The sequence below is a fragment of the Equus caballus genome, unplaced genomic scaffold (assembly GCF_041296265.1).
Source record: "Equus caballus isolate H_3958 breed thoroughbred unplaced genomic scaffold, TB-T2T haplotype2-0000769, whole genome shotgun sequence".
NCBI classification, from domain to species: Eukaryota; Metazoa; Chordata; class Mammalia; order Perissodactyla; family Equidae; genus Equus; species Equus caballus.
Window position 1 is genome coordinate 102,462 of NW_027221988.1, and position 16,117 is coordinate 118,578.

General features: G+C 45.6%; 1 protein-coding gene across 1 annotated transcript in view; it reads left to right on the plus strand.

The window, feature by feature from the left end:
* The first annotated feature begins 13,418 nt into the window (after positions 1–13,418).
* Positions 13,419–16,117, plus strand: part of LOC138922337 (large ribosomal subunit protein uL15m-like) — a 79,114-nt gene continuing 76,415 nt past the window's right edge. Inside the window, 1 exon segment of the mRNA XM_070259073.1 lies at positions 13,419–13,488. The gene's annotated coding sequence lies outside the window, so the exon portion shown is untranslated.

Sequence of the window (16,117 nt, forward strand, 5' to 3'; positions counted from 1 at the left end):
GTAAAATTAAGTGTTTTAACTTGATAAAGTACTAGCACAGCAGTGGCTTCTAAGGGAAGAGCTTTCAAACGAAATGATCATTTTTGGTAATGACCGTAGAAGATGGTGCTATCGCTGTGAAAGGATGGAACCAATCCAGAACGAGCCAGCTTTTGATTAAGGACAACGGAATTGAATCAGATGCCAGAAATACTCACTTGGAAATCAAAGTCCCATCATCATCCCTGGAAGCATTTCTGGAACTTTCCCTTTGGACACAAATTTTTGTCTTCCAAAGGAGCAGACATAATACAGAGCAAATAGCAGACAGAGGAAGATGAGTCCCAGTTTGCCAGGCACCAAAAGGGAATTAGTGGCCCTGAGTCACATCTCTAGGAGCCCCACTGGGTGAGGGCTTTCACCAGGACCACACATGTCCACTCAGCAAGGGGAGTCCTCAGGGATGTTCACCTTACTCCCCAGCCCATCGAAACTGAAACAAGACAACCCAGAGAGAGAGAGAGAGAGAGAGAGCACATGTTAAATTCAATGAGTTGGGGGGCCAGCCCCACGGCCACGTGGTGGAGTTCCCGTGCCCCGCTTCAGCAGCCCAGGGTTCGGATCCTGGGCAGGGACATGGCACGGCTCATCAGGCCATGCTGAGAGGGCATCCCACATGGCACAACCAGAAGGTCCTACAACTAGGATACACAACTATGAACTGGGGAGGGGAGGTTGGGGAGAAGAAGAAGGGGAAGAAGAAGAAAAAGATTGGCAACAGATGTTGGTTCAGGCGCCAATCTGGAAAAGAAACAAAAAAAATCAAATGAATTGCTCACGTAGGGCACGCAAAGCGTCTAACTGTGAGGTGAAACAATGGAAAAACAAACTTACTGGCCTCCTGGCAGGAACCTTGTTCTTTAATGAGCACAGGCCTCGTGCTTCACTGTCTCATCCCCTGGGATGATGCTGTTTGGTGCGACAGAGGATGAACTTTCCCTGCAGAGGTCAACATGCATTTGTTTTTATAAAATCAGGATTCTGCTCTATACTTTCATATCTCGGTTGTCAAATATCCACTGTGATTATAATCATTTTACTATTATTTGAGACAATTTCAAAGGTTACACAATATGCAATCAAAAGAATGTCCTAATTTGTTCCACAGTGGCCTGAAGGGAAAGTCACCAGACAACAGGCGGGGAGGGAAGGCTTACTTCAGCAGCAGTTTGAACAAAGGGATCTCGGAGGACCTGACGTTTTGAACTAAAACGGAGTAGAGAGTAGGAATACGTGTGTGGATCCTGGGGCGGAGATGAAGGGTGACTGCTCAGTGTGCTGGCAGCAGCAGTGCTTGTTCTGTCAGGTGGTTCTGAGAGTTTGCGTTAAACATCACTCCCTGGATGTCAACTGTAGTCATCAGACGAGATCGGAGACCGAGAGGTGAAGGGGTGTCTAGTTGGCGAGGGGGAGTTAACAGCTTCCGTTGGAAATATGTTTGCTTAAGGTGCCTATAACATACACCTGGAGCATTATAGCTCTGAAATAAGATCTGGACGTGGTTTTTAGACATCGTCATCATAGAGATAACAGTGGAAGGCATTGAAGCAATAGAAGAAATGCACAAGAGTACTGAGACAACGTAGGGTCAATGGAGAGAATAGGGCTCACATTGAGTCCTGAGCTTTCGCAATAGTGCTGTGTGAGAAGGACCCTGTGAAGGACACCAGGGAGTGTGAGCTGGTTCACAGGCAGTCAGGAGCCTGAGATGTCGAGAAACGGAGGACAGGGAATCATTCCAAATGAAAATCGTGGCCCGGTTCTGCGTTTGTTCCAAGTAATAGAAAGATGCAGAAACACTCTTTGGATTTAATTATGGGGAGATAGCTGTGATATTATCAAGATTGATTAATACACAGACCATTGTCTGAAGTGTGGGGGAGTGAGGAGCTGGTAATTCCATGAACACTGATCTTTCAGCTTCATTGTGAAGGGGAAGGAAGACGTGGGGCGAGAACTAGAGAGAAATGGGTTCAGGAGAGGCTGTTGTTTCAACAATGAAGAGATTGAATGAGTGAAAGGAATTCGATGGGGGAGGGGAGGGGAGATTGCTAGCAGAGAACATGACGTTTGGAATCAATAATAAAACTTCTCTAGAGAGGAGGAAGAAGGGAGACAATTAGGCTAAACCAAGGATCAAGATGAATTTTCAATGGAATCAGGAGAGGAGTCATTGATGGTTAAGAATGGTGGGATATTTGTAGACTTTGCGGCAGTGAGCTCAAGTATTTCTTGTAATGATCTAACTCATCAACATAGCAGGAGATGACCCCCTTGGTGGAAAGTGAGGGGAAAGGCAAGAAGTTTTTAGATTGGAAAGGCTCGGTGAAGGTCTGAACTGTTTCTGAAGCCCGGAAGGACGCACCAACTATCACGGCGCCGTAGGATGTAAAGGGAAGGAAAAGGAGGACATGTCGCTTCTCTCCTGTCAGGATGTGTGTCTGCTGGCACAGCCTGAGCCAGCAGCTGGGATGGCTGCTTTGTGTCCTGAGAAAACAGGGTCCGAGGTGGAAACCTACACCGAGGACCGGGCCGGGCAGTTCTACGGGAGATGTGCAGTGACATGTGGAGAGCCCGTGCTGCTCAAATCACAGCCTAATGTGCTAATGACATCTGAATCCCCCAATACACAAACACGCACTGTGGTAATGTCTGGTAACACCAGCTAAATTGACAGGAAAAATGTCACAGCTCAGTGTCATAAGATGGACACTGAGCATCCTGGCTGCTAGAGTATTTCGGGTCTTCGTTGTTGTCAATCTGGATGTTTCAGACATGCATCTCTCTTCTCACCACTGAGACTGTGCCTGTCGCCTCCTACTCAACCTCTGAGGCCCCACTGCGATGCCGTCGTCTTCCCTGACGCTTCCTCCTTGGCTGGTTCACCGTGTGCTCTCTGTGCTCCTGACGGTTTGCCCCTCTTTAGAGCTCTTTGCACGTGGACCCAGAGTTATTTCTTTACCCTGCATCTTTCTGGCTGGTTTGTGAGCAGGGTCTGTCTCTTATTCATCTTTGCAGCTCTGTTCTTCCACACAAGAATGCCAGCAGAAGTTGAGGGACATACCCTAAAGGGAAGACTTAGTGATTGTATTATTGGCGGTACTTTGATGTTTTGTTTTGATTTTGGTGAGGGTGCTAGAGGGTGGACTGCCAATCAGTGACAGTCCCAGTCGCTCAGTGCTCAGCTTATTATTTTGACTTGAATTTTACTAATGAGTTTGTGTCATTTACTCAGTATACAACATGCTTGATTGGGCTAAATGAGGAGAATTCCATAACTCAGGACCTGCAGGGAGGCTGATGCATGCACAGCAATCTGCAGTACTGTCCCCAAAGTGGGATTACACAAGTCTGGGCAAAGTCCTCGGAGGACCAGGAGAGGGGGCCCAAGGAGGATGTGGTTGAAAACCAGAACAGTGATGACATCGCTTCACATTTTGCTCCCTTGACACCCTCAGACCTCAGGGCTTTGCTGTCTATGATCATTCTCAGAGTGCTGGGAAGCCCGTTATGTATCGCACTACTGCCGTCCCCACTACTGTAGATTTTGGTAGAGTGTTTACCTTGGCTTTGATTGTGTCTCTACAGAGCCAGCCACCTGGTGGTCTGCTCATGTCGGGTCACACTTGATATTTAGCCTTTTGTGGTCAGAGACAGCGCTGTCCTGTGTATTCATTCCTCTGGGGCCTAGAACACAGCAGGTGTCCAATCACTAGGTGGAAGGCATCCATCCTCATAGAGCCTTCAACTCTGTGCTTTGTAATTATCGACTTTAACAGAAAGATTTGAAAGTACAGTGCTTCGCAGTAATTTTCTGATATTGTCAAGAAAGACTGTCCCATCAAGAATATGAAGCGTATCTTTATGAAGTGTCTTTACTTGAATGGGGATTAAGTTGGCTGCCCTGGAGACATTTTCCTGTCATTTCTGTTCGTCTACTTGCTAGTTGCATTGTATCTTTGATAAGTACTTTCTCAAGATATTGAGCAGTGTTTGCTAAATCTTGACTTCTGTTTCTTTTATAGATAGTCACTGATGATTTTCTCCCATTCCTATCGGTCCAAAACTCTTTCATAAAGAACAGATTTGAGTATCTTCTTATTCACTGTGGAGGCTTTTGTGGTCATGATGTATATCTCATAGACTAGACCTCAGGGATATGATGCTTTTGATTAAAGATGAGTATTTATTATATTATTATGGTGTATGTAGGAGGAGAAAAATTGAGAAGGAATGATGGTTTTCAGTTTCTCAGGTATGTGTATATATATATATATAAACATATATATTGAAAATTTTGGGGGCCGGCCCAGTGGCGCAGTGGTTAAGTTCGCACGTTCTGCTTCTCGGCAGCCCGGGGTTTGCGGGTTTGGATCCCAGGTGCGAACATGGCACCGCTTGGCAAAAGCCATGCTGTGGTAGGCATCCCACGTATAAAGTAGAGGACGATAGGCACAGATGTTAGCTCAGAGCCAGTCTTCCTCAGCAAAAAGAGGACGATTGGCAGTAGTTAGCTCAGGGCTAATCTTCCTCAAAAAAAAAAAAAGTTTCTTAATAATGGACGTGTTACTTTTTAACTCAGGATAAGATAAAATTTAAAAAAAAGAAGCTTGTTTATGATATAAAGGTGGAGTTGAGAACTGGGATATAATGCAGGTAAGTCATACCCAATGGAATTTACTGCAGAGCCGTGTGTTTTCATCCCTCCATTGACAAGGTGGACATTCACGCGGGTCCAAGTCAGGCTGAGTTTGCCTGGTGACCAGCTCTTTCTTCTGACCATCACCTCTGGGATGTGAGTTGCTGTCAGTGGCCCTGCTGTGGGGACCAGGGCCGGTCACAAGGTCTGCTGCAAGCCCAGGAGAGTCCCCAGTGATCCTGCTCCAGGGCCAGAACATCAGCATACCGGTGACTCCGTGTGGCTTTGTTTCCTGGGTGTATCTTGTAGGTAGCCTTGTAGACTCATCGGGTCATATTCTGATCCCTGGAATCTATGACCACGTGGCTCCTCTTACTGAAGAGGAAAAAAAAAATGTACGAAGCCATTGACCTGGACCTAGAAGAATACCGGAATAGCAGCCAGGTTAAGAAATTTCTGTTTGACACCAAGGTATGATCACAAGTTGATGGATAATCTGAACAAAGAATGATGGTAACAAATATTTTCCCAAGGCTTAATTTACTGTGTCCTGTTTATCTGCACATCTTAGAACTGAAAGCAGATGTTAATTCCAAGGGGGACTTTCACTTTCAAGGCCACTTCCCTGTGGTCTAGATCAAGCAGACCTTTATCTGGGGTCCCACTGGCACCGGACTCAGGCACCTAACCGTGGAGCAATTGCTCATTTCACAGATGCGTTTTTCCAAATCAGTTTTCTGGACTCAATCCCAAGCCGGCCTGCAGCCGGTGAGCTGGGCTCCCTAACTGTTTAAAGATTGAGGATAGTCTGAGGTTATTCCAGCTCCATGACCCTAATTGTTCATTTTTCTAGACAAAACCAAGAGACTTAGGGGCTAATCTGTAGACTGCCACGTCACTGCTGCCTTGGTGTAATAAGTAGACCCAAAGCCGAAAGCGTTACTGGCAAATTTAGATTTTTTCCTTTTCCCTTCTCCTCCTCCTCCTCCTCCTTTCTAAAACGCTTGCCTGCTAGGGTGTTTGCTAGCTATGGCTGGTTCCTGGGGGAACAGCCAAGAGAGGGAGAAGCATGCAGAAGAGAGCGATAGAGTTTCTTATCATGAAGTGTAGCTCTTCCTCAGACTAGCTCTACAGCGGCCATAGCAAGATTGAAAACTGGCTCACACATCTGCAGAGTTCTTTGAAGCCTTCTGAAAAATAAAATACATTTAGCACACAAATTATCATCGCAATGACTGGGATAGAAATTTATAAATGAACCCAAGTTTCTGAAAGGGCCCCTTTGCCATCTAGTAACTGCAAACTTCAGCGACGAGGGGCCCTCGCCAATGGGAGTGGCTTGGGCAGGCGAAGGCAGCAGAGATCTCGTGTCCTGAGGGGAAAGTCCACTTGTACTGTTTGTCCAGACATATCTAAGTGAGGCGATAATTAACTTGCCATTAACCGTGTCACAGATGTACAGAAATTGGTGATGCAAGCAATACAATTCAACTGAGTTTTAATTAAACATTCTTTCATATAATAAAATACTTTTATTTCAATTTAGGAGGAAATTCTAATGCACCTATGGAGGTACCCATCTCTTTCTATTCACGGGATTGAGGGCGCCTTTGAGGAGCCTGGAGCTAAAACAGTCATACCTGGCCGAGTTGTAGGAAAATTTTCAATCCGTCTAGTCCCTCACATGAACATGTCCGTGGTGGAAACACAGGTAACAAACGTGCATTGTTCTTCTGTCCAGCAGCGCCGTTCCTGAGAGCCACATGCCACACAGTAGTGAGCAACTCAGTTGTTAGCATTGAAGTATCACTTTTTTCCAATACAGAAGGGACTGGAACAAATGTCAAGAAACCAACAGGATTTTTGTTCAGTAAAAATCTCTTCCCTCAATTATATGCAATTACAGTCATCAGACAAATAACCATTTGGAGTTGGAGTGATGGGAAATTTTTGAAAACTAAATGGTGCATAAAAAGGCAAGATGGGTTTTACACACAGACGGAGAAGCTACTTGTCTACGGCTGGACTGAGCCGGAAAATCTTTACCCCCAGCGTTGGTTCGTCCATGATGTCTGAAATGAACCCCCTGAAAGCAGCCACCTTAATGAAAATGTTTGTGTCTGGAAGGAGGTGCGTGCCTGAAGTATCGACCTATCATCAGTGTACCTCAAGTTGCACAGAAGGTAGACTCTGAAGAAGGGAGCTCAAGGAATACCTCGGCGCCCTCTCTCCATCCACTGTCCGCTTTTATCGTCGTCTTAGCGCTAATTACATTCTCAAAGATCCTCCTTCCCCTCTGCGTCCCTCCGTCTTTTTGTTTCCATCTTCCTCCCTCCTTCCCTTTCTGGATGGACTGTTCCTCCTCCTCACAGCACACACTTTACATGAGCGCAGGACGGTCTTCGTCTTGCTCACAGCTATGTCCCAGCACCTAGAACAGTTCCTGCCACGTGACAGGTGTGCCTTAAATGTTTGTCGAAGGGATGAATATTTCAGAGTATGGAGTTTTTCTCTGGTGGATTTCCATAATGGCAACCGGAATGGAGCCCAGGGGAGAGAGAAAGATGCTGTCAATGAGCCTCCTTCACAGCTTAGCGTGAAATTGCTCCCACTTTTTGGAAATTTCCAAGTGTGTAATGTTCCCAAAATATTCCTTAAGATACTGATAAGTCCAAAAAGAGGGATATTCAAATTGAGAAGTTCTACTTGTGTTGTGTTTCATAATTACCTCAAACATTCATCATATTTGTATTACCCACAATATCATTCAAGGTTTCATAATTACCCAAATTCATAATAAGCCGACATTAACAGTGAGACACTGTGGTCGGGGAGGGGTGGGGACGGGAGGGGGGATTGGGGGGTCTCGGGAGGGGTGGGAGTGAGAGCAAGCATTCCTCACACTGGGCGCAGCTCTCCGTCCTGGAGACCCGGCTCACTCCGCGTCCTCCCTCTGGAAGAGCTGAGGGAAAATCAGAACGCTTGAATGCGTCAGCTTGGGATTCCAATCAGTTTCTTGATACAAGGCTATGAGAGCTACTCAAAATTTTCTCTTACAACTGAAAATGTTACCTTTAGGTAAAGCAGCATCTTGAATATATATTTTCCCAAAGAAATCGTTCCAACCAGATGGTTGTTTCTATGGCACTAGGACTACACCCATGGATCGCAAATATTAAAGATAATCAGTATCTTGCAGCAAAAAGAGCCATCAAAACAGGTTAGACTTATGCTATTTTGATTGCTGGTTTACACTGGGAACAAGGGGTGGTACCCGGTGGGGCTGTAGATAAAGCAGACACTTTTAAAACTTCACTGTGGACTCTCCTTTTATATGGGCTGCATTACTGACGGTAAACGGTGTGGTTCAGGGCTCTTTACACACACTGTCTCATGAATCCTCCCAACAGCCCTCCCCGGGGTGCAGATTAAGGCGAGAAGAGATTAAATAATTTGCTGGAGGGCACTCAGCTAGAAGTAGCGAAGCCAGGGTTCAAACTCACGTTCTGGAGACCTGAATTTGGGGGAAAATGATGGACTTGGAAACCTCCCAACCCTCCTTCTGCAAAACTCATGGAAATATTGGCCGATACATAAAAACTTTTAAAAGCACAGCTGAACTTGCACGAAAGTAAAGGAAGTCCTCTGGGGTTAAAAATGAAGAAGCTAAACTGTAGTGGAGCGAGCAAGCTGGCACCGGGCTGCCCTGTGGGGACTTGCTCTTCCCGGTCACAGAGCTCTGGGTTTAATGGCCTCCAGACCTCCTTGGAGCACTAACTCTCTGCGTCTATGAGTACAAGGGACACAGACGTCAAAAATTAGAGGACAAGTCCAACACCGAGAGCCATACTTCTCTACACAATCATCCCCACTGCCCTCAATTGTAGCAGTATTTTACCAGTAAAATTTGGGGGTGAAGAAAAGAGGAAGAAGAGTTAGGAAGTTAAATGGAATGCCAGCTGAAGAGAGATGTGTGATTGAAATGTCAAATTCAACAGTAAAGACATGAAATACAGGAAAATGCAGGAATGCATAAGGCACCTTTTTGTCTGTCTGTGTGCTAAACCAGTCCTGCCAACAAAGGACAGTCGTCTGCCACATAATGAGTTTTTCGTCAACAACGGACTGCATGTATGACAGTGGTCCCATAAGATTAGCACCATATCACCTAGGCGTGTGGTAGGCTATACCACCTAGGTTTGTGTGAGTACACAACAATTAAACCATCTAACAATTAAATCACCTAACGATGCATGTCTCAGAATGTATCCTGTCGTTAAGCAATGCACGAGTGTACATCATCTTTATTCACATTCACGCCTTGCTCTGTGGATCCAGAAGACACGGCATGTTCTCTTTTGTGTCTTCATTTATTTTTCATTCCCACTCCATCTCTGGCAACTTTCCCTATAGCCTAGAAGGTTTCAACTCATCTCTTTCTAGACCCCAGGATATCCATTAAAACTGTTTCCTGGGATACCTTGAAAGTTGAGTACAAACACTGCAACATTCAGGTGAAAGTTGAGTACAGCGATTTATTCATATGTTGGTTACAAAAGAAACACAAAACACCAAAGAAATGTGTTCCTAATATTTAATATTAGTGTTTCTAATACTTAATTCGTGAAGCAACCATAAAAGTAGGTAGGTACATCTTCTGTGGTACTCTGGCCAAAAACACATGACCTCTTCCAATCGTGAAAAAACGTCAGATAAACCCAAACTGAGGGACATTTTACAAAACAACTGATCAGTACTCTTCAGCAGGGTCAAGGTCATGAAAGACAAGGGAAGACTGAGAAACAGTCACAGACAAGAGGAGACTAAGGAGCAATGACAAAATGCCGTGTGGGATTCTGCATTGGATCCTGGTACAGCAGAAGGGAAAGAGTGAAATTCAAATAAAGGCTGAGTCTAGTTAATAATATTATCCAATGTTAATTTCCTATTCTTGATAATTGTACAATAGTTATGTAAGATGTTAACATTAGGGAAAGCAGAGTAAGGAATATATGAGAACTCTCTCTGTACTACTTTTGCAACTTTTCTGTAAGTCTAACGTTACTTTAAAATATTATTTAAAAATATTTTTTGAAAGTAGATAATAGTAAATAAGGCAACCACAGTTTTCTTCTTGACTCTATTGACTATTTTAGAATATAAATTGCATGATATCAAGACGCTTACTTATCCCAGCCACCAAATTTCATGGTGGGAAAAAAAAAAAAAAAGAAAGAAAGATAAAGTGAACACGACATTTGCGGAGATCACTGGGGGTAGTCTTCTCATTAATTTATTCAATGCCTTCTTTTCCTGTGTTTCAGTGTTTGGAACAGAACCAGATATGATCCGGGATGGATCAACCACACCAATTGCCAATATATTCCAGGATGTTATCCAAAAGAGTGTGATGATGCTCCCGCTGGGCACTGTGGACGATGGAGAGCACGCGCAGAAGGAGAAAATCAACAGTGAGCAGGTTCTTGAGGGGGCTGATCTCTCAGTGTGCAAACCACAGGGTGTCCACATCAGTAACCTTCCGACATGCTGCATATTTTAGATTGAATTTATGTCATCAAATCTTCCTGTTTAAATTGTACACTACTTTTCCTCCATTATTTGAATGGAAATAACAGTTTCTCTTTATTTCTTCTTTTGTTAGGTGGAACTACATAGAAGGATCCCAATTATTTGCTGCCTTTTTCCTAGAGACGGCTAAGCTGCATTAACAACGACGGGAACCTTCCAGCTTACATCTGAGCTGCTGACATATCCCCTCTCTCACATCCCTGGACAGGAATAGAATCTAAATATCCAGAGAATTTCTGTCCAGTAAACAATATTTTCCCTCTTTAATACGTCTTTGGACATTTGGACCAGTAATAAACTATTTTAAAGGTAGAGACACTGGAAATGGCTTAATGTCTCTGTTGCACACCTCTCTAAAGTCACAGCTACCTTCAACAACTTGATTTCCCCAAGTCTGGCCCCAGTAGTCCCCGGACTGGACTCATTCTGCCCTTCCAGCACAAGGATGGTTCTTCGATTAGACTTCTCTTGCCATTTGATTGGTGGAATTGCTCTAGTTTGCTGTGTCCTGAGGTGCTCAGGACACATAATCATTCATCCACTGACTGTCAGTACTTATGTCACCGTTGCTTTCACCACACATTCCTTTTATATTGTTAATAAAAACATTGGTCTACCCCACCGGCTACCATGATTTCCCTGGGGGTTCATTTTCAGATGAGTTATTGAAGCGTGATACATATTCACTTCTTGCCTCCCCTTCACTTTTTCCTTTCTTGAAAAGTTTTGAAACAGAAATGACCAATATTCACACTCTTATGCCATTTGGGATTCCTTGTGAGAAGATGCGTCTATCTTTATTCTAAGCCTCTTTACCTTTGCTGTGAGTGACGCCAGCCCACCGCCCCTCCTGCATCCTGTTCTGTCTCACTACCCCATCGGGAGAGGCCACTCTCCCTCTGACACCTGCGCACATGGAAATTCACCACAGCAGAATCAGCCCTGATGGAATTCTCTCACCCCGTTGGGATTTTACTCAGTGACTACATCTAAATTGTTCAAAGCTTTAAATAGCATCAATTTTAGACAGAGAACTGATCAACCTGACATCAGTAACACATCCCAAATTTGAAGCTGTCAGCTCAGGTTGCATTCATCAGTCATTTCAGTCGACCATCTTGTTTGGCTTGATTGGATTTGATGGTGTAAACAAATAAACAAAAGCACGTAAGTTTTCTACAGCTAAGTATAAGTAAACAAATCACTTCAGTCTTTATGAATTCACTATTTAAATAGCATTAATGGAGAAGAAGTTAAGGGTTTATTAAAAATGTTTCTCTTATGATTCCAAATAAAAACAAAGTGCCACACATTCCATCTCTTTGTGGGTGCTTGAAATGTCAGTTTTAAAGCTTGCTGCGTCATGTCTAAAACGGCTGGATCATGGGGCCAGCTTACCCTGCCTCTTGTCACAGAAACGGGACCCACCTGTGGCATCAGCCTCGCTGAGGCATCCATAAGGAGCCACTTCTTCTCTGGTGCTGGACAACATCAAGTCCTCTTGGTTAAATATTCGCAGGTGTTTGGTACTCGTCACTATTTAAGCACAGTCCATGCTCGCCAGATTTGGTTGAATCTTGTGAGGTTTTCGGATTCCGTGGACCTACCTGATGTATTTGGCAGAGGTCCCAAGGACTAACTGTACACGAGGTTTCTGACGCCAATTTATATTTTAACAAGGGTGTTCATAGTAGTCAATTAACAAAAGTTGGTTGTAAAATATAACCATTTCTGAGCAAGGGAACATCAGTTTTACCAAGTCACTAAATAAGAAGATGTATTTGCTGATCTGCATTCCTGCTGAATCTCTGAGACCTGCAGTGTCTTGGTCAATTATTCAGCTGCCACCAGGTGAGGAGAGGAGGAGGACGAATGAGGTCATTGAATCTAGGAGATTCCAACCCTGGGATGCCTGAGTCCAGAGCCGTGGTTTTCTGCCTCCCCGGGTCATGATGGGTCTCCCCAGCTCTCATTGATGGGTCCACGTTTTCTACCCAAACCCAAGCCATGTGGCTACCTGGGTCTTGCTGTGGTTTGGGAGCCAGATAGGAAGTATTTTCCGGATAGATTACATTCAGAGGGATGACAGAAATCCGCCCAGTGATTAGCCAGAAGACCAATTAACTAGTAATAAGAAGACAAAGAGGTTGGGGATAGAGAAATTTAAGTATTTGCTTTAAAAAATTTTACCAAAGAAGCATATGCACATGGATAAAGATGACCACCCAGTATACTTATTGGGAGTATATAGTGACATGATCAGGAGGGGACGTCATCGTATTGAAGGAGGGCAACATGTCAGGTTTGGGACTGTCCAGGTTTGGACTGTCAGTTAGATTTGGTAGATGCTCTTATGGAAGATAACGAGGACTGGGAATGTTCTTGGTTTTACGTTGTATTCATAAAAATAAACCTTGCGTGAGTGTGTGCTGGACAGTGCAAGAGCCCTGTGGTGACACACGTTCTCTGCACTTGCAGCTGGAGGAAGGCAGTCGGCCACAGACACACAAAGAACCTGGTCTGGGCTTCTTCTCGCTCCACATGTTCATTCCAGCGCATCCCTCCCTCAGCCTCTGTGTTAGCCAGACACCAGCCCAGCCCAGCGCAGCCCAGCCCCCTCTTCTGAGAACTGGACCCCGATCCTCCTGCATTTTTCATTAGAACCCGTTAGAATCCGAATTCGGCTCGTGGCTTCCTAGGGTCTGCGACTCTGAGGACCCCTGCTAGGAGCATCCAGAGGCTGTTCTCCTAACCCGGAGGTGCGCACGCGCCTGGCACAGCAGGAAAACCTCGCTCCGTTAGAGGAGGCCTCAGAGGCGCCGGGCATCGCTTGGGCCGGTGGAGGCGGAGGCCGGCCGCCCGGCCCGCAGGCCTCCGGCTCCCGCCCGGCCCGGGCGCGTCCGTTTCTCCCGCACCGCCCTCGGGGTTCTTTACCGCGGGCGGGCGAGCGAAGGGGTGGAGTGAGGAGGGATGGAGAGGGAGGAGGCGGGATCGCCCGGGGGTTACCCGCTCGGGGAGCCGCTGGAAGTGCCAGGTGGCCTTCCCGGTCAGACGCCGCCAGGCTCTCAGCCTGACGCGCGTCTCCCCTTCCTTAGATTGACTCCTTCGGCTTTCCGTTTTCCTCTTGGGGAGGGGTGGGACTTCCGGTTTCATCACCGGAAGACGACGAGCCGGAGGAGTCCGTCAGAGGGGCCAGCAGGAGCGATTGCGTCGGCAAACGGGTAAGTTATTCTCTGACCGGGCCGGGGGGGGGGAGGTTTGGAGGCGGGGACCGTCCAGCGTCTGCGCGGGGCCTGGGGGCGGTGGCTTGAGGGCTCGGGCCGGGCAGCTGGGCGCCGGGAGTCCCGCCAGGGCCCTTCGCTCTTCCTCCTCCCTCCTCCCCCCGCCTCAGCCCCTCCCCCGCTCGCCGGTCCCTCCCGACGCCGCCCAGACTCGCCCGACACCCGCCCGCCGCCCGCGCGGCGTCGCAGCCGCCCTGCCCCCGCCGTCACCTGCTCGCTCCGCGAGCCGGGCTCCCGGGGACCCGGCGGGCCTCCGTTTCCCCGCGGGCCCGGGCTCTCGGCGCGGAAGCGGCGCCCCGGGCGCCCCACGCAGCCCTGCACGCAGTCGGGGCGCTTCCGACCGCCTGGCTTCTCCGACTGGAACGCGGGCGCCCAGGCGGGGAGCTGCCCGGTGGGGGGGGGTTTCTAGTCCGGGCGGTGGTGTCCGTGGCTGCCCGCCCACTCCCTGTTTTCCCCAGCGCACCGATGCGCTGCTGCCACCCTCGCCTCCTTCGGTTGAGGATGCTGGTGCCCGAGAGCACCACGCCTGGAAGTGGACGGTCCTGGCCACTCAGGGTCCAGCTGCTCTCAGCAACTAGCGGGAGACCCCAGGCTGCCGCACGTCGCTGCTGGCAGCAGCGGGATCGTCCCTGGAGATACCCACCTCTTCCTAGTGGGCGAGCACGGCCTGAGTGTGCGTGCCCGCTTTCTGGAGCTTAGTCGGGGGGAGGTGGGTGCCAGGAGCTGCTGACCCCTGCGGTTGCGTTGAGTTTTGAATAGCCTGTTTATTGGGTTGGGGGGTTCTGGACTAGGACATCTTGGCAGGGTTGGCATCTGTGGACACATATGTAGGATTATTTTCTAGGTAATCATAGCCCGAATGGTGATTGTGTCGGGACTTTACAGTCCGTGCCGGTGGAACTAGTTACAGTATGCACCTGGTTTGCGGTGAAGCGTTAGTCCAGATGCAGCACTGCCTGGGGAAGGTCACTAACACGTATTGATTAGAACATCGTTAGGAGAGATTTTGATGCCTTTTGCTTTAATTAGCAAAAGGGAATGAACAGATATAATTGGGTTTTGAAATAAGCCTGTCACTATCAACAAGCATCCTGTTTCCTCCAACTTTGTTAAATGTACTTCTAGAGGCAGAATTCTGTGGAGGGAATGACGTTTTTCTGTTATTGTCCACATTAAAATGTTGCCATATTAACATTAATGCAAATTTTTGAACACTTCAAATAGTTATATTTTAACAGAATTTTGACCTGAAAAAGTCTGTAACTTCCGTTCAAAGAGGTGATAATTATTTTGTTTGTTCATGTGAATATACCAAAGATGGAACTTTCACTGCAATTTTGTACTTGTATATTTGTGATAGATTTTTAACCCAGTTTTCAATTAGGAAAGATAAATTTTAACTTTTAAAAGTTTACCAAAATGTATAAACTTTCATGATTTTTGGATATTATGTCTATTTTATTTAATTACTTTGGCTAGTTCTACAGAGTTTACACACATTAATAGAAAAATGAAATTGAAGAAATGGTATAAACTTTTCCAGTGTGGTATGAGATTTCTAATTTTCATTTTTTCTAGTGTAGGAGTATTGATTTTTGTTTTAATATTTTCAATTTAAAATTCTAATTAATTCAGATTTCTCTTACTGAGTAGAAATGTGTAATTATACATTTTCTTCATTTTTTTTTCTAATGATCATATCTAAAATAATTGAATAGTGTAGTTTGGGGAAATGTTATAATGTTTTTACTGAATTTAGGTTTTCCCCCTCTATCCTTAATAGGTACTATTCTTTTTCCCACAGCTATTCAGACAGTGTGAATACTGTCCTCATGGGCCGAGGCAGCTGTACACTTAATAACTTTGGGATTGTCAACATCACCTCTCTTCTCTGAGTGTTATTGAAAAATTTGAGTAATATTTCTGTAACTATACCTCACAGTGATGCTAGCGTCAAATGAGATAATAAGAATGCTTTTTAAGTGGTAAAGAGCTATAAGTTTTACTACTGTATTTTTAGTATCTAATATGTTTACTAATGTTCACTAGCTTACAAGTTGACAATCAAAATGAGTTAGTCATTGTCTTTGAGTTTTGCCCTCTGCATTTTAAATCAATGTAGTGAACCTGAGTGGAGAAGGGAAAAACAGTCTCTGAAAATAAAAGTCAGAGCAGTCAAACTTAGTTGTATAAGAAGGAATAGTTCCAAGTTCAATGAATGTGATAAATCCTTCATTTTACTGGGTAATTGGGCAGAGTCTTTTAAAGTAGCACTCTTGTTATTTTATCTGATGTCCTGTCAGAATTAGACAAGTGGATATGAGTTGTTTCTGTCCATTCCTCATGGACCCATTTCATGGAGAGGGGGCACAAAACTTCAAAATTAAATTTGGATTTTAATTAGTATCCAATTGTAATCTTGCTTATTTTGGTTGGCAGAATAATGCAACTCCTCCTTAGCCCTATCCCTCCCAATACAAAAGATTCCACGTCCTAGTTGCTAGAATCTGTGACTATGTTATGTTACATAGTCTATGGAATATGTAGTAACGTGTAAAATGTAATAATA